Source organism: Tenrec ecaudatus, chromosome X, assembly GCF_050624435.1.
Source record: "Tenrec ecaudatus isolate mTenEca1 chromosome X, mTenEca1.hap1, whole genome shotgun sequence".
Taxonomy (NCBI): Eukaryota; Metazoa; Chordata; class Mammalia; order Afrosoricida; family Tenrecidae; genus Tenrec; species Tenrec ecaudatus.
In genome coordinates this window covers 106,013,037-106,040,986 of record NC_134548.1, presented here as the reverse complement: position 1 = coordinate 106,040,986, position 27,950 = coordinate 106,013,037, and the positions used below count along the sequence as shown (strand labels likewise).

Here is a 27,950-nt window from a genome sequence, read left to right as displayed (position 1 = left end):
AGAAGAAAGGATCACTCTCAAGGAGATTGGTTAACACATTGGCTAGAACAATGGATTCAAACATACAAATCATTGTGAATATGACGAGTAACTGAACAATGTCTCATTCTGTTCTACCTAGGATGGATGTCACTAAACGAGCCACATTCTTCATTGCATTTAGGCATGAAACACTTCAATAAAAACAGGCTTTAATGCCCTGCTACCCACCTACCCATGTTTTTTTCTTTACTTTCCACCTCTTATTTAGTTGGCTGCCGTATGTATCCCAGGATTGGGTTAGGCCTCTGCCGTAGTTGCTGGCCTTTACCACAGGGATGTATGTATATAGTAGTTTCCCCTGTGCCCCATTTTTTTTAATTTTAACAATTTATTAGGGGCACATAAAATTCTTATCACAGTTCATACATATACATACATCAATTGTATAAAGCACATCTGTACAGTCTTTGCCCTAATCATTTTTTTCTCCTCTTTTCTGTTTTTACATTTTATTAGGGACTCATACAACTCTTATCACCATCCATACATATACATACATCAATTGTATAAAGCACATCCATACATTCCCTGCCCCAATCATTCTCAAGGCATTTGCTCTCCACTTAAGCCCCTTGCATCAGGTCCTCTTTTTTTTCCCCTCCCTCCCCTTTCCCCCTTCCCTCATGTGCCCTTGGTAATTTATACCTCGTTATTTTGTCATATCTTGCCCTATCCGGAGTCTCCCTTCCCCCCTTCTCTGCTGTCCCTCTCCCAGGGAAGAGGTCACATGTGGATCCTTGTAATCAGTTCCCCCTTTCCAACCCACTCACCCTCCACTCCCCCAGCATCGTCCCTCACACCCTTGGTCCTGAAGGTATCATCCACCCTGGATTCCCTGTACCTCCAGCATGCACACCTCCATGATATGATCACTGAAGACAAATGGGTGCATAAGCAAATGTGGTGAAGAAAGCTGATGGTGACCGGCTATCAAAAAAGATAGTGTCTGGGGTCTTAAAGGCTTGAAGGTGAACAAGCGGCCATCTAGTTCAGAAGCAAAAAAGCCCACATGGAAGAAGCACACCGGCCAGTGCGATCACGAGGTGCCAAGGGACCAGGTATAAGGCATCATGCAAAAAAAAAAAAAAAAAAAACAACGATATAAGTGTGTGTATATATGTGTATATATGCGTATATGTATATGTATATATATACCATATTGAATGAAGGGGGAAGTGCAGAGTGGAGACCCAAGGCCCAAGTGTCGGCCAATGGAGATCCCCTCATAGAGGCGATTAGGAGAGGAGATGGGTTAATTAGGGTGTGAGGTAGTACCGATGAAGAACACAGCTTTCCCCCAGATCCTGGATGCTTCCTCCCCCCAACTACCATGATCCGAATTCTACCTTGCAGGGCTGGATAGGACAGAGGCTGTACACTCTGCCCCATTTTTTTAAGCTTACCTCAGTGGACCCATGTTGTACTTGTCCTTTTGTGCTTGACTGACTTCATTTAGCATGATTTCCTCCGGTTCTTCCCACGCAGCAATGTGCTTCATGCGTTCCTCACTGCATTTTAGGGACACGTAGTACTCCATTGCATGTATGTACCTCAGTTTTTGATTCATTCATCTGCTGATGGAAATTTGGGTTGTTTCGAACTACTTGCGATTGTGAACTGTGCCGCAATGAACATTGGATCACAGATGTCTGGCCGTGGTTTGTTTGTTGTCTATTCTCAGTATATACCCAGTAGGGGGATTGCTGGGTCGTATGTTAGCTCAATCTCCATCTATTTTAGATATCGCCAAATTGATTTCCACAGTGATTGTACATACCTACACGTCCACTAGCAGTAGGCGAGAGTTCCAATTCCCCACAGCCCATCCAACACTTGTTACTTTCTGACTTTTTGAATTGGGCTGTCTTTGAGGCTGTTAGATGGTAGGTATACCTCATAGTTGTTTTCATTTACTTTCCTCTAGTTCTTAAATGCTTCTCCCCCCACCCCCAACACACACTATCATGATCCCAATTCTACCTTACAAATTGGGCTAGACTAGAGGGTGTACACTGGTACAGAGAGGAGCTGGAAACATAGGGAATCCAGGACAGATGATCCCTCAGGACCAATGGTGAGAGTGGAGATACTGGGAGGACTGAGGGAAGGAGGGTAGAAAGGGGGAACCTATTGCAAGGATCTTCATATAACCCCCTCCCTAGGGGACAGACACCAGAAAAGTGGGTGAAGGGAGACATCAGACAGTATAAGACATGACAAAATAATTGTAATAATTTATAAATTATCAAGCGTTCATGAGAGAGGGGGTACTGGGAAGGAGGAGAAAAAATGAGGAGCTGATACCAAGGGCTCAAATAGAAAGCAAATGTTTTGAGAATGGTGATGGCAGCAAATGTACATGGGTGCTTGACACAATGAATGGATGTATGGATCATGATAAGAGCTGTGTGAGCCCCAATGAAATGATTTAAAAACAAACAAAACCTGCTTTAAACAAAGTTTTGTATTAATGCTACACCGAGGAAGTACTAGAGGGGGTACATTATTCAGTAAAGAGTTCGATGGTGACATGTTTGGAGTATATGATGAGCATAAAGGGGATCGAAGTTATGTCAGAAATGGAAAATCAATGACTCGGGTTACAAGAGAAATGTACATTCTCCAGGAATCCTTATAAACACCTGGAAGGACTCTGAGCTTCCCACCATTGTAGGTAGGAATTTGAGCCAATTTGTCTTGAGTCACAATGGACAAGTTGACCTTAATTCACTGAAGGATCTTGTCATATTCTAGGTGGCTATATTTATATCTGTATCTAATACCAGATACTTATTAAATGGAAAAATCAACATTAGAAACTCAGACTTCTAAATTCAACCTAACATTCTCCTTTTCACTTGCCAAATTTTGCAAGGAAGGCGGAAAATAATTCCATTCTTTTGCAGTTGGAAATAAGGAAATCTAAGAAGTAGAAATGTATAAAATCTCACATGCCATGCACAAGTTTCTGAATTTTAAAATGCATTTCTCATAATAACTTTACTTTTGTGACAGAGCGAAATCCTCTAAAATATAGAGCCATTGCCCCTATTTCCAACCAGTCAGTTGTGTGAAATGCAGTAATTGCTCTGTCAAAGAGCAGCCAAAAAAGAAGTGTTCCCTCCTGTTTCACTCCTGTTTCCTGACGAGAAACCTCTAGTGAGGCGCAGCATGTAGATGATTGCAGTAGACGGCTGTGGAGATTGGAGGAACTGGCAAGTGTTACTACTCGTGTCATCACAGACCTCCGAAGACACAATGGTTTAAAAATCTGGAGATAGGTCACTGTCTAACACAGGAGCAAGTTTAGCAAAACGCAAAGCTAATAGACAGGACTGCTCCTCCTTCCAATCCCTCAACTAATTCGGGTGGGAGGAGATTGTGCCATTTGCTGCTTTTAGTGGAGAGCTTCAAGTCAGGAACAGAGGAGCATGATGAGCGTGCCTAAGAGAGAGGGTCCATTTATTTTACAAAGTTTGTGAGACACTGGCTTTGTGTTCTGTTTTCTGCAGTCTTCGGGGCCTCCAAAGAAGTAGGTCATACATCGTATATTTCCAGCAGGAAATATAGGCTGCTGTATGTTTCTTGCTTAATTAGAAAGTTTTTTAAGTGGTGAACTCTGGAACAATTTTAAAAATGAATCATTTGACCTAGTACCAGCTTTCAATAATATCTCTTCATTGAAACATTGAAATAGTGATTGATGTTCTACCTTCACTAATAACATATATGAATTATTGAAGTTTAGGAAGTTCTTTTCCTTTCAAACCCATCATGAATTAACTTTATGGTATCTGTTAGCATCATGTGGGGTTTTAAACTTATAGTTTGTTATAATCATATAATTATTGCCTAGAAATATAAAGTTTCAAGATATTTTGGCCTATGTGTTTAATTTTCTTGTTATCTATGCAATTATCACTCCTAATCTATATATTTTATTTCAAAAATCATCTCCAGTGTTCTGGTGTTGTTTCTCTTAGGTATGGATGAGATGGTTTCCACCCATAGAGACCTCTATCTTCTGGTCCTGTTCCTGCTTTACAATAGTTGCTACGTTGGAAACTATTGTTGTAGCTACTGGTCCATTTAGTTGTTGAGGCCTCCCTTTTAGAAGACCTTTAGTTGAGCAAGCCTGACACCCTTCTTAAGGGGACAATTCCTACTGAAAACATGGCCCAAGTTAGTAGGAAGAAGAATCTTCAGCCTCACTTCTGGCTGTACTTTTTGCAAGACTGATTTGTTCATTCCTCTGGTAGTATACGGTACATGCAATAATATTTAACAGCACACTTGATATACACTATTCTTCAATATTTGTTATTCATCTTTCACATGCAGGTGGGAAGATAGAAAATACCATGATTTATCTCCATCCATCATAGTCCTCCAAATGATTTCTTTGCCTTTTACCACTTTAAATAGCTCTTTTTGCACATTTTAGTTCTTGACTACAGCGTTCATTGATGTTGATCCAAGTAAAATGAAATCCATGAAAATTTCAATCTCATCTTCTTTTATGATGATGGTGCGGTGCTTATTGGTACAGTTGTATTTTTAAATGTTGAGTTGTAATCCATACTTTGATCTCCATTCGTATTTTTGTGTTCACCACGCAAAGTTGTGTCATCTGCATATCATGGGTTGTTTATAAGCCTTTTCCCAACATTGCTGCGGTGCTCTCGTTCACATAGTACTACTTTTCAGATTATTTGCTGAGCAGACAGATTGAATAAATATGGGAATAGGATGGCTCCCCGAAACACACAATTCAGTGTCTCCTTGTCCTGTTTCAGAACTGTGTACAGGTTCACATGAACACAGTGAAGTGTTGTGGATTTCCTATTCCTTATCAGTTTAACCATAATTTGTTCTTATCTCTGCTTTTGAATAGTAAAACACACACACAAAGACAAACACACTTCTGACATTTTCTACTTTCAGACAAGTTCCATTTGACATTGGCATTGATATCCCTAAATTCATGTTTACTTCCAAATTCAGGTTATAGTTTTGGCGATTATATATATATATATATGTTTGAATTATTAATCAAAATTTTACTTGAATGTGATATTCATCACCATTATTTGGAATGGGAAGAAATACAGATCGCTTTCAATCAGTTGGCCAATCAGTTGACCTTCCAAATTTCTTGGAATAAATGATCACTTCTAGCATTGCATCTTAACTGGTATTTCCTTCATTCCTGGTATCTTGTTTCCTCCAATGTGTCTGTTCAGCTTGAACTTCTGCCATCAATACAGTGACTTTTGATCATATGCTACCTCCTTAAATTGAGATTTGACCAATTAGTATTTTATATCAACTCTATCCATCTTTTTAAATGTTTTCTGTGTCATTTAATATTCTCTATATAGAACCTTTCAATATTAAAATTCAAGGCTTGAAATTTCTCTGTAGTTCATATAATTTGAGAACAAATGTACATGTTTTTCTCTTTGGGGTTTTTAACTCCAGGTCTTTTCATATTTCCAATTTAAATTTAGTTTGTCCTACTGAGTTTCCCTTTGAAATCTGTTTATTTATTTTATTAATCACTTTTTCACTCGCTTTTGCTACACTACAAATTTCAGGGTCTCTTCTGATATAATTTTTTCTATACGGGTATTGTCATCTCATTTTATTAGTATTCATATAATCACAAGGTAAATTTCCAAACTAAGACTTTTGCCTAGTAAATGAAAATTTCATTTTAAGGTTTTCTCTCACACTCGTTTAAATCTATTTATCTACAACTACTCTTTAAAAAGCTCCTTTGTGATTAGTACAGTCATTCCTCGCATGTGATTTGCCTCATGAGCTTGAATCTAAACAAACAGTATTTCAAAAGGTTAACTGTTAAAATGGGAAGATAAAGAAAGTTATCAGCTGATTAGGGCTGTTAATCTCCAAACTATTTAGTCAAAATAGTTCTTGTGATAGAGCAGTTGTTGTTGTAAACTGGCGCAAGATCCTTCACACAATCAGTGCGGTCCAAGAACACGAGCAGAGCCGCTGCAGCCTCAGTCTGCTAGAGTCCTAAACTCGGACAGAAACAAGGCGAAGCAGCTTCCCTGCCAACCAAACGGGAGTTCAATATTTCAGTCTAATTGAGCTTTCAGAGAAAGAGGCCACAAACATATTATTTTATAGACCATCTTGGCTCTGGTTACATTAATTATGTCTGAAGAGTTTAATACCCATCCAAGTCCAAAGGTGGAAGAACACATAAACAGGTATGGTGATTGGCAAGAGCAGACTAAAAGCACAGGCTGGTCGTGCTGGTGCCGTCCTGGGGGGAATTTTCTTCTACAGAGGCGGAGTAGAACAGTCCTGCTAGGGACACGAGTGGGATGAGGACAGTCAGTGTAGGAAGAGACAGAAACATTCTTCTCCCTCACGTAGTACCCGCCACACTTACTCTCAAAAAGGTAAATGTTAGTAAGAGAATTGAGCTGTTTGGGTGTTTTTTTTTTAATTATAGTTCAGCCTGCTCCGCTTTTTCTTTATTCTTATTTTAACGTGTCATCCTGGCGGCTTGTGGTATCATATTAGGAATGCCATTAATGATTGGATATGCTATTCCCAACTCTTCATTAATCAATTCATTTGTCGATGCCTCATATCTGAGCGGCTTCTTGGAGAGCGGGCACACCAAGATCTCCAGCCACATGGGCTCCGCGGCGCCCAGCAGCCCCTCCGCCTCCCCGCGCCCCTCGGCCGACCATCAAGGACCCGGCATGTGCAGCCCCCGGCGGGCGACGAGGCCGCGGCGCGCGTGACCCGCACAGCGCTGAAGAGAGCCTGTCACGTGCTCCGCTCAGCATGATCCAGCCGCCTGCCACCGCGCCACCGGCTTGCCCAGCGGCCGTAGCCAGCCTTGCCGCTCCGCCTCTTCTGATATAATTTTGGTATTTTCTTCGTTTCCTCTCTGTTAATTGGCCATTTACTTTCTTCATGTAAATAAAATAAGTATCGCTATAGAAGTATAGAGAGATTTGTTAAACAAAAATTTCAAAATATGAAGCTATTGTTTCTCTATATATGCTACATCTGGGTCTGTACACTTCAGATTAGACGGTGATGTGTCCAGGCCTCTCACACTTCCCCCAAATAGATCCAGACTCTTTATTTTACACCAAGTTAAAATGGTAGTTTTGGCTGCAGCAAGTAATCAAATCTTGTCCTTTAAAATGTTTTTTTGAGTTTGAGGAATGCAGAGTAATCTGACGGGACAGCTCAGGGCTATATGGGAGATGTTAATGGTCTAGAAACAATCCTTGGAGGACAGTCCTTGGTACCTTCAAAGAATGAACAGATACAATGTTGTCGCGAAGACAGAAGAATTCCCAAAGCAAATTTCCTGACATTTTTCTCACCAATGAGGTTTTCACTATATTCAAAATCCTTTCTAATAAACTGCCATGATCATCCTGTGTCATTCAAGGAAAATTATTGAGCTTACTCCATAGGAATCTTCCCCCAAATAGGCACAATAATCTTTCTAGCTCATCTCACTGCCTTGAATTTAACTGGCTCTAGGAAATAGATCACCTGAGCAGCCACTTATTCTTTTAAGATCCCCTAATGTGATTAAGGCAACTGTATGACTGAGAGCACTTGTCTACAGACATCCATTGATCACAGACACATAGCTAAACATGTTTTACTTTGAATAAACTTATGCAAGTATGAACTTAAGACCCAGCAACCATATAACTTATATGTTCATATATTATTTATCTTAATATGACATCCTAATGTCTTGATGTGTTCTGGGTTTGTCTTCAGTCATTAGTGATCAATGTATTTTAAAAAGTCTTCAGATCATCCCCAAATACAAGTCAGATATGCTCTAGATCCTACTTTGGCTCATGTGGACTTGTTTTCATTTTCTGCAGTTTCAGCTTGAAATAGCATCTGATCAATTGATCATCTGTTTCTCAGTCTATCCCTCACTTTGTTCTGACTGACTATATTGAGTTTTTCTGTCATCTCTTTCTACAGACGTAGATAATTTGATTCCTGCTTATTCCATCTGATGAAATCCATGTAAATGTAGTTGGAAAAAAAGCAAATACAATGAAGTCATCGGTTTTGCAAAATTCTATCGTGCTAGCTCCAGTTTTGTTTCTATCACCATTCTCTTTTTCCAAATTTTAATTCTTCCTATTTGTTTCCAACTTTTACATTACAATCACCAGTAATTATCTGTACATTTTTATTGCATAATTGATCAATTTCAGACTGTAGAAGTTGGTAAAAATACTTAATTTCTTCACTTTTTCTGGAAATAGTTTGGGCATAATTTGAATAATAGATAGCTATTATTGTTTTCACTTAACTTTCATTTTCATTAACTGACTTTTCTAGTACGTATATGCATATTATCATATGACTGACAGTATTGTGCTTCAGGATAGATCTTGAAAAGTTTTGGAGCATGATTGTTATTTCATTCCATTTTATTTGCCAGTCCTTGCTTGGTAGATTATATGGTTAGCCAATACAAAGTGGCCATTACCTGTCCATGTTACCTCACTAATGGCTAGAGTATCTATCTTTATGAATTTGATTTAATTTTTGATGACTTCCAAATTTCCTATATTCATACTTTCAGCATTTCATCTTCTAATTACTAATGGATGTATGTAACTATTTCTTCATTTTTGAGACATGCTAAATCAGCAAATTGAGTTCAAAAAAGCTCTTCTTAATCTGCTTCATTAAGGTTGATTCTACTTTGAATTGGAAGGCTTCCAACCTACGGGATTCATCTTCCAGCACTGTATCAGACAAGTTCTGTTGCCCTTTATAACATTTCATTAAGTTTTTCAAAAGTAGATTTCCAGATTCTCTTTTCCAGTCTGTCTTAATCTAGAAGATCCACTGATGTGTTCACCCTGAGTGGCCCTGCTGGAATATGAATACTAGTAATACAGCGTCTGGCATCACAGCAATAATTAAGCCACCACAGGACGATAAACTGAGAAATTAGTGGTGGTTCTCTTGCATAAAAGTCATAATCCAATCAATTCTTGAATTCTTGTTTATCATTCACCTCTCAGATATGTAGAATACCCACTTCCATTTAAATAATAGATTCATCAGTATATTTTCTAAAATATTTCATACATAAAATAATTTTGTTATATTATTAATAATCCGTATATTAATTTATATGGGTGTTATAGCAAATTATATTAACTGGCTTAAAACAACATAAATTTAATCTCTTGCAATTGTGAAGACAAGAATCTACAATTATGATTATGATAAAATTACGTTACATGTGAAGGTTCTAAAAGAAAATCCTTCCAGTGTCTTGTGCTTGCCAGCAACCTTGTCTTAAGATGACATCACTCCAATCTCTGCCTCAATGTTCACATTGCCTTCTGCCTTTCTCTCTGTCTCAAGATTGCCCCTGCCTCCCTTGGATAAGAATACATGTTATTGACTTTATATCCCACTTGATAATCCAGGATAAGGCCCTTCTCTCAAGGCCATTAACTTATATTCAATTTTTCATGTAAATTAAAATTTACTGGTTTCAAGGGATACATTTGGATACCTTTTGGTGGGTAATTTTTTGATCTTCTACAATCAATATGCATGATTTCTGGCGAAAAATTGTAATTCTTTCTCCTTCAGGGAGAGGTTTAATTATACCATTGTATTTTTTGTTACTTTTCTTTCATATATCTAGATTTTTATTTATATTATTGTATTGCAAACCATCTTAACCTTCTAGCATTTCAATTGAAAAATTACTGTGAAATGGGTGACAGCTTATAGAGCAGGTCTGTTTTCCAATCAACAGTTCATATACCTTTTGTTAAATCTCATTGTTTGGAATTCATAAAATAAAAGAATGCTTAGCTCACATGCTCCCTGTGCTTTCTGTTTCAGTTCCTCTTTTTTCCCACATATTCTGAACTTTATCCTTGGGTAAATTATGCCTTTTAAAAAATTCAAATAATGTGTGTGCCTACCTCATGTTATTTTCACCTTATTTTCCTATTGTTTGAATGCAAATTGATCCAACAGAATGAGTTCATTTTTGCACCAGAAGAGTGACGAAGGGCCATAGTCAAAGGGATTTAATAATTATTTTTTATGATTTTGAGTTTTTCTCGATAAATATTTCCTATTCTACTCACAATCTTCTAATTCATCCATCCCTTCCATCTCCACCCCTGCCTGTCACCAAACAAATGTGAAAATCTTTTCTTGATTTTTTTTAATAATAATCTCATACAATATCTGTCCTTTTGTGATTGGTGTTCACCTAGTTCATCCTTATTCCAAGGTGTTTTACCGATTCAATGTTATTCTTTAAGGATGTCTATTAGTCCATTGTGTGTATGCACCACAGTTCGTTAATCTATTCTTCCATTGATGGACATTTAGTTTTTTCCCCCCATTTTCCCCATCATTTTGCTATTCTAAATAGTTCTGTGATGAACATAGGTGTACATATATCTATTTGAGCTTCAATTCATATTTCTCTGGGATTTATACCAAGTAGAAAGGTCGCCGGATCATATGGTATTTCTATTTCCAACTTTTGAGAAAGTGTCATACCATTTTCCAAAATGATTTAATCATTTTGCATTATCACCAACAGAATATGAGATTTCCAGTCTCTCCACACCCTCACTATCATTTGTTGTTTTTCTGGGTTTATTTGTTTCATTTTAGTCTTGATTTTTCTCCCTTAACATTACTATTGATATTTGAATGAGATGGTATCTCAGTGTTGTTTTTTAAAACAGTTTCATTGTTACTTCATCCACATGTCATACAGTTAAATAATTCAATTAGATCAAGAAGACTTATGAGTTACTAGGATCACTTTTAGAACATTCTTTTTTATATACTCAATGTTATTCCTGTATTTTTTTAATTATGTAAAAAATACACCGAACAAAATATTCTCCAATTTAACAACTTTTATATGTATAATGAAGTGCCATTAAGTATACTCTGTGTTGTACAACCAACATTGATACCCTTTTGCAAATCATCCCACCACCATTAACATAAACTCAATGCCCCTAAGCGAAAACTCTTCTTCCTTCACTATGGTAACCATTAGTCAGATATGGTTGTTTGATTTCCATCTCTCTAATGGTTAACAATCACAAGCGTTGCTTTTCAAACATTTTATTGTAAATTGTTAAAAAGTTTTATTGGACAAATCATCAGTGTTACATTCAACCACTCATCAATGTTCCCAAGGTTTTGCTCTGTTTCCATAATTTTTTTTACCCATCTTCTCTTGTTGAATATTGGATTCCACTTCATCCAAATTAAAACCTTCTTCTAGCCAGATTTATCAGTGTTCTTTAATGATGTGAAGTATTCTGTTATGTCTATGTAGCAGTTTATGTTTCTTTTTTCCACGGATGGACATTTAGGTTGTTTCTATCCTTTGGCTATTGTGAATAACAGAAATGAACATGGATGTGGATATATCTTTTCATATCAAGTAGAGGGATTGCTGGGCCATTTCTACTCAAGAATTTTGGGGCAAATGGCATGCCACTTTCCCCAGTGGCTGTACCAGTAGATTTTTTCACCCCCTTTTTTCTGATTACTCTCCTGTTGTGTTGGTGTTTGGCACCATAGTCAGTCCTCACTCACAGAAACCCTATATACAACAGAATAAAACACTACTAGCTATGTGCCATGCTGGCAATTTTTATGTTGGAGTTGATTGTTGAATGCATAGTGTCAATGCATCTTTTCTAGGTTTTCTTTCTTCTGGGCTGACAATAACTGCACCAATCATGATGGCATTTTCCAGGGACTGATCTCTCCTGGTAACATGTCCGAAGTATGTGAGATCAAGTCACAGCTTTCTTGTTCTAAGGAGTATTTTGGTTGTATTGCCTCTAAGAGAAATTTGGTTTTTCTTCTGTCATTCCAAGACAATTTAAATATTCTTCACCAAACCATAATTCAGGTGCATCATTTCTTCGGTCTTCTTTAATTAGCGGCCAATTTACACAAGCATAGGAGGTCATTGAGAATACTCTAGCTTGGTTCAGGTGCACTTTAAACCTCAAAGTCATGTCTTTGTCCTGTAACACTTTCAAGAGGTTTTGTGTGGCAGATTTGCTCAGTGTAATACATATTTTGATTTTTTGAGTGATATTTCCAGGAGCGTTGATTGTAGGTCCTAATACTATGAAATGTTTGACACCATAACAGACCATATTCTACTGCATTTCATGAGGTTTTCAGTGAATATTCCTTTTGAATTTACAGTCTGTTACATCTCCCTAGTGTGTTCTTAATCTAAAAGCTTACTGAAACCCATTCAACACGGGTAACCTTGCTGATATTTAAAATACTGGTAGCATAGCTTCCATCACCAAAGAAATTCACAAATCACCATAGTATGACAAGCTAAAAGATAAATGGCTGGATTTTTCAGGGACAGATTAGTATTGAGTGATTTGCTCTCAAGGTCACTATTATGACCTTCCATTGATTTAACTTTATTCAGTTGGGGAGGTCACCACAACATGTGGAACTGTATTAAAGGGTCATGGCATTAGGAAGGTTGAGAACCACTGCCTTAAGGAGATGCAAATCAAAACCTCAATGAGAGCTCATCCCCACAATTCAACATTTATTTTAAACATAAACAAGCCAAACAAATACAACCCAGAAAGCTGCAGTTATTGGTTCATCCATTGCTACTGGGAATGTAAGATGGCATCATAATTATGGAAAATAATTTGGTGGTTACTAAAAAAGTTAAAAAGAATTACCAATGTCTCAGTCAACTTACTTCTAATCATGTACAAGAAATCAGAATACAGGCATATGTATAACAATGTACATGAATACACTATTCACACAGCCCAATGAGGGAAACAACAAAATGTTCGCAGCAGATGAATAGGCAAAGAAATTTTATATATACATGTGGTGCTATACTTCAACCACAAAGGGAAATGAGTTGTCGAATGTTTATGAAAAAGCTTGATGGCATGAAATGTGAACATGACAAGTTGGCAACATGACAAGATTAAATGTATCAGAGGAAAATAATAACTATTGTATAATCTCACTTATGTGGTGTATGAGGGCAATTTCAAAAGTATTGCTAGAAATTAGTGGAAGCTTTATTAAACAAAAATATTCTAATGTCAAGCTACCATTTCTCAAGATAGTCTATACTGTATACTTCAGATGGCCATTGTGGTAGTTGCATAATGTGATATCAACTTGAGAATATTGAATGAAAGGGCGGAGTCTACCCTGTCAATCAGGAAGCAGCTTGATGACCTCATTTGGAGGTGAAAAGAAGATAAGTAGCTCACTGGAGGCCAGATACACTCTCACCCTGCAAGACATTCCTATTGACAGGCCACATGGAGCTATGCTGATAGAGCCAGAGCCCTGGAGCTAGAGGAGCCATGAGGAGACACATGCCAGTGCTAACATGTTGCCACTGCCACTGGATCCACAAAACTTTCCACCCACTGACCTGTGATCTTCCTTCACTCAGCATCATTGCATGTGTTGTGTGCGTCTGAAGAGGAATTTACAGACTGGTATCGGATATATGGGTTATACTGGACTAATGAACTTGATGTGGACTGGGTTGATATGTTTTCTTAATATACAATTACTCTTTTTAAAAAATCCTTTTTTGGGGGGGGGCTCATGCAACTCTCGTTTTTTAATCATTTTATTAGGGGCTCATACAACTCTTATCACACACCATACATAACTCAATTGTGTAAAGCACATTTGTACATTCATTGCCCTCATCATTTTCAAAACATTTGCTCTCCACTTACGCCCCTGGCATCAGGTCCTCATTTTCCCCCTTCCTGCCCACTCCCCCCGCCCTCATGAACCCTTGATAATTTATAAATTATTATTTTGTCATATCTTTCCCTGTCCAATGTCTCCCTTCGCCCTCTTTTTTGTTGTCCGTCACCCAGGGAGGAGGTCACATGTAGATCCTTGTAATTGGGTTCCCATTTCCACCCACCCTCCCTCTATGTTCCCTGTATCGCCACTCACACCCCTGGTCCCGAAGGGATCATCTGCTCTGGATTCCCTGTATTTCTGGTTCCTATCTGTACCAGTGTTCATCCTCTGGTCTAGCCAGATTTGCAAGATAGTATTCGGATCATGATAGTGCATAGAGGAGGAAGAATTTAGGAACTAGAGGAAAGTTCTATTTTTCATTGTTGCTACATCGCACCCAAAGCCCATTTGTAGGCCACTGGAGATCCCTTGCAGAGGGATCTCGGGGAAGAGACGAGCCAGACAATTACTCTTTTATATAAAGCTCTTTCTTAAACACATATGAGTGTCTATGAATCTGTTTCTCAAGTCCCCCTGGACTAACAGCCGTGTTTTTATGTCCCTAAACATTTCTGCTATGTGCCTGGAGTATATAATTTGTACCACATGAAAACTATAGTTTTGGCTTCTGTGATAATTAAGGTTTGGGGACAGTATTCTCAGTAATTTAACGGTTAAAGACCTAGTAATTCCCCATGATATGATCTAACACAATGTAATCACCACAGTAATGGGATCTTCTCTGAGAAGCAAATCAGTCATAAGAAGGTGAGAGTGGGAAAGTACATACACCTTTACTCAGATCACAACCTTGATCCAATTAATCCAGGGCGATTTTCCCTCTCATGAATTATAGTGGGGATAATAACGTCACTTTATTTTTGAGCTCTCTGTCCTGCTTTATTGGTCTGTTCGTCTCTCTTTACATACTTGCTGTTGTTAGGTGCCATCATAGTGACTATGTACCGCAAAACAAATCACTCTCTGGTCCATGCCCCATTTTGTTTCTATCCATCTCATAGAGGACTTTCCTTTTGTCTCTTACCCTCTACTTTGCCAAGCACGTTGTCCTTCGATAGAAATTAGTGTCTTCTGATAATGTTTCCAAAGCAAGTACAAATCCCTTCATCCTTGCTTCTAAGGAGCATACTGGCTGTACTTCCTCGAAGAATGTATTTGCTCTTGTAGTAGGGCATGGTACCTCCAATATCCTTCATCAACATTTATATTAGTATAATGGAAATGTACAAAATTATCTATGTTATCTCCATTTTTCAATATGTAGCTTTCACCTTGGTGAAGTGTACCTTTCCCCCTGTAACTGGCAGATCCGTTCTTCAACACTTTAAAGAAGACTTGTGTAGCAGATTTGTTCAATGAAATACATTTTTTGAAATCTTGGTTGCTGCTTCCATGAACTTTGCAGATACAAGTAAAATAAACTTCTTGAAAAAAATTTTTTTATCATCATCTTGTTTCTTGGTTCAATTGTGAGGATTTCTGTATTCTTTATGAAAATTTTGTAATCCATATCATAGACTGTGGTGCTTGATCTTCATAGTTGTGTTGTCTGTATATATCAGGTTGTTAATGAGTCTTCATTCATTCTTGAAGTCATATTGCTCTTCGTATACTCTAGCTCCTCAGATTATTTGCTTAGCATAAATATAGAATAAATATAGAGAAAGAATATAATACAAAACTGCTGCCTAATTTTATTTTTTAACTGTGAATTATTCCCCTTTTCTGTTTTGTTTTTTTAAAGGCCTCAGTCTTTGTAAAGGTTCCAAATAAGCACAATGAATTTTTCTGGTGTTCTCATTCTTTGTAATGTTATCCATAGTTTGTTAATATCCACACAGTTAAATGCCTTTACTCAGCCAATAAAACACAAGTAAACATTTTTTCTTGTAGTATCTGTTTTCATGCAAGATTTGTATGATATCAGCAATGACATTCCTTCTTCCATGTCCTCTTCTGAATTCCTCTTGAATTTCTGACAGGTAATAGTGTTATTAAATTATCTTCCTTGTGCGTATATAGATAATATCCTATCACATACTGCATTGTACTGAAAGATAGATATTGAAATGTTCTTTTGGATTATGTATGCATTGCCATTTAAAAAATTTGTCATTCCAGGAATAGTAAACCACATGATTGTCTTATTCAAAATAGCCAATGCCAGTCAATTTCAGCTCATTAATATCTAGGAATTGATTTGTATGGATTCTGTTTTTCACTTTTGACAGCTTCCAATTTTCCTAGATTCACACTTGATACATTCCATGTTCCAAGTTTAAAAAAATATTTTATTGTGGGCTCGTACTACGTTCCATACATCGATTGTATCAAGCATATTTATATATATGTTGCCATCATCATTTCCAAAGCATTTTCAACTTGAGCCCTTGGTGTAAGCTGATCCCCCCACCTCCTTTGTGAATCCTTGATCAATTATATATTGTTATTATTATTTTGTATCTTACACTGTCTGTTGTCTCCCTTCACCCACTTGTCTGTTATTCATTCCCTTCAGTGGCAGAGGTGTGGTGTATATATTCAGCCTTGTGATGGGTTCCCCTTTTCTCCTCCTTCCCTCTCCCTGACCAGTCCCCTGCCTTCATGATATCAATACTCCCACTACTATCCCTGGGGGGTTTATCTGTCCTGAATTCCATGTGTTGAGAGCTCTTATCTGTAGCAATGTACGTTCTCCACTCCAGATTTGTAAGGAAGAACTGGGTCATGGTAGTATGGGGTGGGGAGGGAGAAAGCATTCCGGAACTAGCAGAATGATGTGTGCTTCCTCAGTGCTATACTACACCTTCCATTGAATCATCCCTTCCTCATAATCTTCTGTGGAGGAATATCCAATTGTCTACAGATGATCTTTAGATCTCCACTCCAACCCTCCTCATTCCCATCGATCTACTTGTTTGTTTTGGATCTTTTGATTCCTGATCCCATTTACATCTCATGATTCCACAGGCTGATGTCCTTCTTCCATGTGGGCTTATTTGCTTCCCCGCTAGAGGGCTGCTTGTTTAACTTAAAGCCTTTGAAACCCCAGACTCCAATTATTAATGGATGTTTTCAACTGTTCTAAATCTGTTTCTTAACAGCAAATGAAGGTACCTAAAGCTCTGCTCCATGCATATCATTAGTTTGACTCTACTTACACAGTTGTATTTTGGTTGTCTTCCAACCTCAGTGTTTCCTGACACTACATCAGACAATGGACAATGTCCAGATGCTATTCATATGACTTTCAAGGATTCATCTCTTAGTGATGGCTTGACTATTTCTTCTTCCTAGACTTCTCTTCCACCTATCAATGTGTCTTATTGCTTTGGCTTGTTTATTGCTGTGATACTGGAAGCTTTGTCATTGGTATTTCAACAGCCAGCTAATCCACCCCAAGTGAACAGGTTTCAGCCAAGCTTCCAGACTAAAGAGAGAGATCAGACTTAAGTTTTAAAGGATTTCCTCTGGCATGGATCCACAATCAATGCTCATGGAACGAGCTAACAAGAGATTAAAAGACACATTGTATTGGGTAAATCTGCACAATTAGAGTGCTGAAAAGAAAGGCTAATTTGAGGACTAATATATACAAGAACGAAATCATGGTAATTTTGATTGCCTCATATAGATGTGAAAGTTGGACATTGAATGAAGACCGAAGAAGAATTGATGTGCAGGCTTTGTGGTACTTGAGAAGAATTTTGGAAGTACCAGTCAAAAAGAATAACAAGTGTGTCTTGGAAGAAGTACTTGGAAGCCAGAGTGCTCCTTAGAGACAAGGATGGTGAGACTTCATCTTACACATTTTGGATGTTGCTAGAAGAGGCTAGTTCCTGGAGAAGGACGTCATGCTTGGTAAAGTAGAGGGACAGGGAACAAGACCTCGACAATTTAGATTTACAACAATGCAACAATGGTTGCAACAATGGGCTCAAGCAAGGGAACAATTGTGAGGGTTGCACAAGACCGGGCAGTGGGCCAGTGTTTTGTTTTCTTGTGCCTAATGTCACTATGGGTCTGACCTGACTTAATGACACCACCACCACCACCACCACCACCATCGGTTCTTAATCAAGGAGTTTTGATGAAACCTGTTCACCATGTTCATAATTAGATATTAACGTGAATAACAAACAGGCCGGAGGTATCTGCTGGTATTTGAAGATAGTTTCTAGCACTATAGTAACATACAAGCTACAAAGAATGACAAAATGACAAGTAATTGATGTCATTAAATAATTACTATAACTATAAAATAAACCTTGATATCTAGTAGTGTAAATCCTCTAAGTAATTTTTGGAATGAACTTTTCTAATTTTACCCCCCAAAATGTTGATACTTCAATGTGACAACATGATTACATTAAACCAATAAAGCAGTTTGGAGAGACTCGACATGTTTACATAATTGACTCTTCTACATAGTGAGCTGGTTTATCTTTCCAATTATTTAGATGCTTAAAATTTAATAGAAGAAATTTTGGCAATTTTTATTTAATTGCTCCTATTTTTAAGAAATGTGATTTTTTTTCCTAAGGGTTTTTTTTGAAGAATTTTTATTTGACATGGTACTCAGCAGTTTCATTATAATGTGTCAATTGGTGGCTTTTCATTCATATTATTCCCCCTAAGATTCATCACAATTCTTGAATTATAGGTCAATGTTTCTTATTAGTCTGAAAAAAATCAGAGCTATTGTCCTGCTATCTATTTTTCTTGAAGACTTGATCATAATCATTTAAAAGTCAGAGGCTGATAATTGAATACATAGATTTCCAATAGGTCTTTCCTGTTGCCTATTTTCTTATCTTGAAATTGACTTTTGTCATGCCTGTTACATATTTATTGAATGACAGGCTCTGTATATGAAAAAATATGGAAACTCTAGATGTAGTTATTTTCTTCTAAGAAGATCCATTGTATCTTCTATTCAGGCTACAAAAATGCAGATTTTCTCAATCTACTCCTGGATTTATGTGATTCAATGCCAGCTAGCTTTTCCGTCTCCTCTGTTTTGCCTCTATTCCTAGAGTTTGATAATTTATGGATTTGAAGTGGGATCTTGCAGTGTATCTTAGTTTTGCTCCTACATGTGGAATATTGAATGGATTTTGTTGTTGTCATTCTCATCACGTGAATCTGGGAAAACTCCACTTTTCTTTTCTTCAAATTTCTGCTCAGCATCTTATCTTCTGAAAGTAAATATGAAAAGTCATTTAGTGAAGGATTCAAGGCAAGTGTTAAGGTACTCTGCCTTCTTTTGATTTTGATTTGTAGGCTTTTATTTGCATTATCACTGTTTCCATGTACTTACATACTTATATTTAGTTATGACTATTTTTATTTGTTATGATTATTTTAAATAAATAAATAATTGTATTGGGGGTTCTTATGGCTCTTATAACACTCCATACATCAATTGTGTCAAGTACATTAGTACATATGTTGTCTTCATCGTTTTCAACATCTTTTCTTTCTGTTTGAGCCCTTCATATCAACTCCTCTTTTCCCCCCTTCCTCCCCCACCTTCATGGACTCCTAATGAATTATAAATTATTATTATTTTCATATCTTACACCACCCACTGCCTCCCTTCATCCATGTTATTGTTGCTTGTTCCCCCTGGGGAGTCAGTTCCTCATTTATCCCCCTTTCCCATCTACCTTCCTCCTACCCTCATGGCATCGCTACTCCCATTGCTGTTCCTGAGGAGTTTATCTGTCTTGGATTACATGTGGTGAGAGTTCTTTTCTGTACCAGTGTACATGCTCCAGTGTAGCCGAATGTGTAAGGTAGAACTGCGTTCATGACAGTGTGAAGGAGGAAGCATTAAAGAACCAGAGGGATGTTGTGTGTTCTGTCAGTGTTGTGCTGCATCCTGGCTGTCTCTTATTTCCTTGTGACTCCTCTCTGAGGGAATGTCCAAATACCTACAGAGGGGCTGTGTTTGTTTGGGATCTTCTGATGGCTAATACCTTCTCCCATCAACATCTTGTGATCACACAGGCTCGTGTGCTTCTTCCATATGGCCTTTGTTGCTTCCCTGCAAGATGGCCCCTTGTTTAGCTTCAGACTTTTAAGATCCCAGACACTATATCTTTTAATCAGCGGGCACTATTTGCTTACTTCACCACATTTGCTTATGCAACCATTTTGACTTCAGCGATAATGCCAGGAAAGTGAGCATCACAGAATGCCAGGATAGTACAACAACATGTTCTTGAATTGAAGGAGTACTTGAGTACTCCAATGCCCATATGCTACCTTAATACTTAGCATATAAATATATATACAGATCTATATCCCTATCATTATATATTATTTTATTTACATATGTGTCCCTAAATTTATGCCTCTACAAATGTCTTTTGCTTTCTAGTTCTTTCCTCTATTTCTTTTTAATCTCCCCCTGCTCCATTATCATGTTCGACCTTCATTTGACTCTCAGTACATTCAGCTACATTGCATTTCATTAAACCCCATCTGGCATTCTATGTCCTCCTCACCATTGATTTTAGATTTCATTGTTCCCTTGTCCCTGGGTTTGTGGGCTTCCCTCTCCCTTTGTCCCACTTCCTCCTGTCCCATGTTTCACCAGAGCCATTGGTCCTGTTGTTTTCTCCTTGGGATAGGTTATCCTACCTATACTATATGGATACACATGAGAAAAAGAAAAAACAAACAAACACACCCAAAAGCCCAACCCTATAAATGGGTATAGATCTGTCTGCTGACCCTTCCGATCTGGTGAAGTGTCACAGCCAGCCCACAATTCTGAGGTCTAGTGTCGCAGCCAGCCAAAAATTCTGGTCCGAAATTCCAAGGTCTAGTTCCTTGGGTACTTCATTGCTTTGCTCCCTAGTGGTTCTGCTACACTACCTTCTTGCTTCTCTCTTGTGTAGTGGGGGAAAGGTAGAGATACTGACCACAATCCCCACTCTGTCTCCAGTGATGTCTCCTACAACTCTGTGGGTCAGTGAGAGGGTGTCACGTCTCATGGTGGGGCCAGCCCCACGGTACTCTGCATTTGCTGATCCAAGCAGCAATGTTATCCTTGAGGCTGGTGAGCCAGGTTGCAGTTCTCAATCTCTCTCTCTCTCTCTCTCTCTCTCTCTCTCTTTCTCTCTCTCTCTCTCTCTCTCTCTCTCTCTCTCTCTCTCTCTCTCTCTCTCTCTCTCTCTCTCTCTGTCTCTCTCTCTCTCCCTCCCTCCCTCCCTCAGTCTCTCTCTCCCTCTCAGTTTGCTCCCATGTGGTCTGACAGACCTGCCGCCTGCTACTCTCCCTGGGCTGTATTTTCAGTGCTGTCCTCTGTGGTACATTATTCTGGTCCACTTGGCTGGGACTGGGTCCAGCCTGACAGTGCTGTAAATTAACCGCTTCATGCTGCTCTGTTGCCCTTGAACCTTGGTGCCCTAGGTTGACGTCTGGTCCCTTTCTTGCTTTCTTGTGGAGACATGAACAATACCCTCCTCTTGTGTGGGTTAGTGTCCTGTTTCCCCACTATCTATGTCCCTCCCCCTCCCCCTTTCCCCTCCTTTTGAGTTGGCGACTATATGTATCCCTAGGTGGGGTCCAACCCCTGCTAGAGTGCCTAGACCTCATACGGGGAATTTATGCACTTCGTGGTTTTCCCCTTATGTTTCTTGTACTTTTTACACTTACCTCAGTGGACTCATGTTGTACTTGTCCTTTTGTGCTTGACTTACTTCACTTAGCCCGATTTGCTTCCCAGATGCCGATATGCATCCTACATTCAGCACTGCATTTTAGGGATATGCAGTACTCCATTGTATGTATATGTCAGGGATTTTTAATGCATTCACCAGTTGATGGAAATTTAGGCTCTTTCCAATTCTTTGAGATTGTGAATTACGCTGCTAAGAACATTGGAACACAGATGTGTGGTCGTGAGTTATTCCTTACTTCTGGGTAGATGCCCAGTAAGGGAATTTCTGGGTCATAAGGTAGCTCAATTTCCATTTGTTTCGGTATCGCCATATTGAGTTCCATAATGGCTGCACATACTTACAGGACCACCAGCAGTGGTTGAGAGTTCCTATGTCACCACATCTGCTCCAACATTTGTTTCTATCTGTTTTTTTTTTAATTGGACTACCTTTGAGGGTGTTAGGTTGTATAACTTCATTCTTTTTGTTTGCATTTACCTATGGCTAATGATCAGGAACATTTTCTTATATGATTGTTGGACATTTGGATTTCCACCCTTGTGAAATGTCTGTTCAGGTCTTTTGTGCATCTCCCCAGTGGGTTGTTTGTTTTTTATTATTGAAGGCTAGCAGAGTATTGTAGATTTTAGTAATAAGGTCTTTGTCTGATGTGTCATTGTTAAAGGTGCTTTGCCAGTCTGTGAGCTTTCTTATTACTCTCTTGGTGAAGTCTTTTGGTGTACACAGGTGTTTTATCCTCAGTATATCCCATTTGTCAATTTGTGCATCTTCTGTGTGTGTGTCCTACCCTATTTACAATAGTTTATGTATACCCTGAAACAAAGTTCTTAGGTTTGTCCTAATTCCCTCATTGATGGCCCTAATGGTTTGGTGTTTTTCTTCGAGGTCTGTGTGTTAGTCTGGGTAGACTTGAGAAACAAATCCAGGGAGCCACATGTGTGTATAAGAAAGAGGTCTATATACAAGAGAATTGAATGTTGAGAAAACATCCCTGCCCAGTCCAGATCAAGTTCATAAGTCCGATATTTGCCCATATGCCTGATACCAATCTATAGAGCCCTCTTAGACTCACAAAACTCAAGCAATGATGCCGAATGAAGGACAGTCACAGGCCAGTGGGTGCAAATTATTGTGGACCCAGTGGAGGTAGAAGCATCTCAGAGCTGGCAGGTGCCTCCACGTGGCACCTCCAGTTCCCAGGACATGGTCACTGTCAGCATAGTGCTATGTGTCTTGTCAATAGAAGGTCTCTCAGGGAGTGAGCAGAGAGAGGGTATGTCTCCCACCTACAAGGAGGAAATACAGGAATTCCCAGAATTCTCAGGGGAAGGCCGTGCCCACACAGAGGCTTCATTGGCTATATTCTGATGGACAGGCTAGACTCCACTCCTACACTCTAAATCCTCAAATTGACACCACATTATGTAACTCTCACAGTCTGTAATCCTTGAATTTATTCTTATGCATGAAGAGTGAGGTAATGGTCTTGCTTCAATTTTCTGCAAGTAGATATTCATTTTTTTTCCAGCACCACATGTTGAAGAGAGTATCCACTTCCCATTTGATATTTTTGGGGCACTTATCAAAAATTAGCTGTCTGTATACTGATGAATTCATTTCTGAGCTTTCAGCTCTTTTCCACTGGTCTGTATATCTGTCATTATACCAGTATCACATTGTTTTGACCACTATGTCTGTATAGTAGATGCTAAAGTCAGGTAAAGCAAGTCCTCTGATTTTTTCTTCTTTTTTAGGTGTTTTCTAATAATTCATGGCTTCTTCTCTCTCCATATGAAGTGAGTAGCCATATTTTCCAATTATGTGAAAAAGGACGTTGATATTGTTATCAGAATAGCATTAAACTTGTATAATGCTTTGGGCAGGACTGACATCTTTATTATATTAAATCTTCTGATCTATGAGCTTGGGATATCCTTCCATTTATGGAGATCGCTCTTGATTTCTTGTAATAGTGTTCTGTACTTCTCCTGGTATAAATCTTTTGGACACACATTTTTGGTCTGGGCTGGGGCTTAGAGCTCTTATTGACTTTCCCCATTTTGTTACGTTAAAGCTATATTAATGAACCAGATTTGTGCTGGCTTACATTCAAAGCTCTGCAAAGCAACATAGCCTTGGAATTAAAGGTTTATATTTTTATTTTTTTTTAAATTTTAAGGCTTTGTAGGGTGCCCTGGTATCAGAGCTGCACCACTCTTTTCCCCAGGGAACCAGATTGGGTGATTGGGTTTTGGGTTCACTGGATCTGGATTCTCCCCGTTGCCCTTCTGTGTCACTCCTGGCTTGCTTCTGCACAGATCTATAGGCTGTGCTCCAGGGAACTTCGTTCTACCTATTTTTTGTTTGTTTGTTTTTTATGTTAAAGTATGTTAATGGAACAGTTTTCTGGTAGCTTACATTCAAGGTTATACAAAATAACACAACCACAAACTGAACCAGTTTTTAAAGTTTTGTTTGTTTGTTTTGTTGCTTTATAATGGGCTTGTAGGGTGTCCTGGTATCAGGGGCTGTGCCATGCTCTCAACCAGGAAAATAGGACTAGATTAGCCAAGTGGGTTTGGGGCCCATTGAATCTGAACTCCCCTGGCTGTCGTGCCTGGATCTCTCCTGCACAGCCCTGCAGGTTGTGCTCCTAGAATCTGTGTTCTACCACAGGTATATATCCTAGGGCTTTCCAATTGCAGCAAATTGGTGTCTAATTATCTATTCTTACCCAGGCTGGCAGGAATAGAGCTAGACTTGGGGGTTTGGGGATATCACATTTTTATGGATTGTTCTGCTTCTCAGTTTATGTTCATTGAGAATTTGTTTATCAATAACCTTGCTATCTAAAATATGTTGCCACTATATTACATCATGCCCAATATGAATTCCTTCTCTCCATCATTCTTCAGGGTGAGGTTTTCCAGACTTTTCAAGCTAATGTTCACTATAGCTCTTTAGCTGATGTTTGGTCTTCAGCTATGACATATATTATTAGCATTCAAGATAAGTATGCTCTTTGCTCTTAAAAAAGGCTTTCTTTCTTTCTTTTTCTTCTTTTTTTTTGAATGTGGACTAATCTAACTCAAGATTCTTGAAGATATAGTGGTTGGACACTTCAGAAACACAATCCATCCACAATGTACTATGATCATTCTCATTCTGAAAATACCATTGGTCACTGTTCTAAGCTCTTTCCCCTCTGCCTCTAACCTTATTTTTCTTCCCTCATTTATTCTTCTTCAGAAACCAGAAAAAAACAACTGATTTTTGTGTGAATGCAAAATTTGTTAAGAGTTAAATTCAAACATCTCTTATTCTCTTTTCACTTCCGATGTTTCAAACTTCTGACATAATTTAAAAAACAAATATATACATAGTCTTGCTTGTTTACATTGATGACGTTTTACAATCTTTGTTAAGGGTGAGGGATGGGAGTGTCATCATTTACCCAGGTACTAATATTTAAGAATTGCATGCACATTGTCAAGTTGTCTTGTAAGTGCTGTCCTTGTTAAATGTCATGGAGCTGGTTTTACTTCATTTTGATCCCATAAACAATACAATGAAATAGTGCCCAGCCTGCACTATACTCACAAGTATTGTTATGTTGCAGCCATTGCATGGAGCCATACCATTAAATGTCTTTCTCTGTCTTCTGCCATTCTACTTTCTAAGAGAGACTGGTTTCTCCTAATAATATGTCTAATGTACGTGAGGCTATTTCTCACCATCCTCATTTTCTAAAAGCACTCTGGCTGCATTTTCTTCCCAGATAGATTTGTTTGTTCTCTTAGCAGTCCAAAATATTCTTCACCAACAAAATAATCCAAATGTATCAATTTTTCTAAGGTTTTCCTTAGTTATTGTCCAACTTGCACATGCATATAAGGATCTTGAAAATACCATGACTTGGGTCAGGTCTACATTAGTCTTCAAAATGATATGTTTCCTTTTCAACAATTTAAAGAGTCCTTGCACAGATTTTCTCAATACTTCATTTAATGTTCTGACTGTTGCTTCTGTGAGCATTGATTGTGGAGATAAACAAAATGGAAGCTTAGAAGACACATCTTTTCTCTATCATTTGTTACTGGTTCAATTTTGAGGGTATTCCTTTTCTGTATTTTTTTCTTTTTAAATCACTTTATTGAGAGCTCTTACAGGTATTATAACAATCTATAATTCATGTGGCTCAAAGCATAATTATACAATTGCTACAAACCATCAATTTCAAAACATTTTATTTTTTCTTGAACCCTTTGATATCAGCTCACTTCATCCTCTCCCTTCCCCATCCTACCTCCCAGGAGCATTATATACTCCATATCTTACACCATCCAATGTATTCATTCACCTACTATTCTGTTACTTATTCCTCACAGGGCTTTATATCTTCATTATTACTATCTTCTCCCCCTTCCCTCACATACTCTTCATGAACCCTCAGGGAATCATTACTCCCATTACTATTTCTGAATGGTTTATCTATCTTGGATTTCATGCATCAAATGATCTTAATTACACAAATGAACATACACAGGTCTATCAAGATTACACACACACACACACACACACACACAATAAGGAAGCAGATGGACTTTCAACCTCTACTTAAAACTTACGTCAATATGGAATAGTGTGGCAATGTATGATACTTATCTGACTGGCATCTGACTGACACAATCACTGAAGACAAATTGGTACATAAGCAAATGTGGTGACGAAAGCTGATGTTTCCAGCTATTAAAGGATACAGCGTCTGGAGTCTTAAAAGCTTGAAGTTAAACAAGTGGCCATCTACCAAGGAAGCAACAAAATCCACATGGAAGAAGCACTCCAGCCTGTTTGAGCATGAGGTGTTGATGGGAAGAGGATTTTCCTTTTCTTTACATTGTATTGCAATCCATACTGAAAGTTGCAAGTGCTTTAAGTCCTCCTTGCTTTCAGCAAGCAAGGTTGTGCCATCTGCATATTGTAAGTTGTTATTAAGCCTTCCTACAATCCTGATTCAGAGAATTTTCATCATATACTCTGATTATTTGCTCAGCATTCAGATTAAATAAGTATGGTGAAAAGATACAACTATGATATATAACTCTGGATTTAAAGCCATGAAAAATTCACTTACTTTGAGCAATTGCCTCTTGTTTTATGTACAAGTCCTGATGCACATCTATCCTAGTTGTAAACTATGAAGTATTCTTCAGGCACTATATCTGACAATGCTCCGTTGCTATTCATAAGATTTTCATTGGATAATCTCTCTGAAGGGGACAGCCCATTCCTTATTTTTGGTTTATTCTTTTTTTAAAAAATCATTTTATTAGGAGCACATAAAACTCTTATCACAATTCATACATACATCAATGGTGTAAAGCATATTTGTACATTCATTGCTCTCGTCATTCTCAAAACATTTGCTCTCCACATAAGCTGCTGGCATACTACAGCTCCAATGGAACTAATTCACCTTGTGTGTTAGTAGACTAGAGAAACAAATTCATGGAAACTTCTTTGTGAATAAGAAAGCGATTTATATTCAAGAGCAATTGAATATTGAGAAAACGTATCAGCCCAGTCAGATCAAGTCCATAAATCCAATATTAGCCCATATGTCTGATACCAATCTATAGAGTCCTCTTCAGACTCACCAAACACATGCAACGATGCCAAATGTAGGAGGATCACAGGCCAGTAGGTTAGAAGTCTTGTGGATCCAATGACATTGTAAGCATTTCAGCACATTGTTCCTCTGGCTCCAGAGGTCTGGGTGCATCAGGGTAGGTCCATGTCGCTTCTCCAGCTCCCAGGGTATAGCACAATGTGTCTTGTCAGTAGAGTGTCTCTCAGGGAGTGAGCACAGAAAGAGAGAGTCTCTCCTGCCTCCCAGGAGGAAATGCAGGAATTCCCATTGCCTATGATCCCATTGACAGACTATACTCCACAGTTCCCTCTTAATCTCAAGTCCCAAATTGACACCAGATTATGTAACTACCACACTTTGCATGACACTGTGGGTATTCGAAATACAGATGGGAAGCTTCCAGAATCACAGCAATGATCAAGTCACCATAGGAAAAACTGACAGAAAAATTTAAGAGATTAGCAGTATTATTTTGCATTACCACCAAGGGTGTGTAAGAAGGCTCATTTCCAAAAATCCTTACCAATTGGACATTATCAATTTTATCTGCATTGCTACTTAAGGGGGAATTGTGTTTTCTTAATTTGGATAAATGGTGAGATTTTGTAAATTGAAGACTAATAATTGTTTCATTTCCTCTATGAATTTTCAGTTTACATATTTAGCCCATGCATCTAATTAGGCTGTCTTAATATCCATACGCA

The 27,950-nt window shown here is 38.3% G+C and overlaps 2 pseudogenes; both read right to left on the bottom strand.

Annotated features, from left to right (window-relative positions):
- Positions 1 to 6,177: 6,177 nt before the first annotated feature.
- On the bottom strand, positions 6,178 to 6,433 carry LOC142435005 (phosphatidylinositol N-acetylglucosaminyltransferase subunit Y-like; annotated as a pseudogene).
- A 90-nt stretch (positions 6,434 to 6,523) lies between these two features.
- On the bottom strand, positions 6,524 to 6,872 carry LOC142433610 (protein preY, mitochondrial pseudogene; annotated as a pseudogene).
- Between the last annotated feature and the right edge of the window lie 21,078 nt (positions 6,873 to 27,950).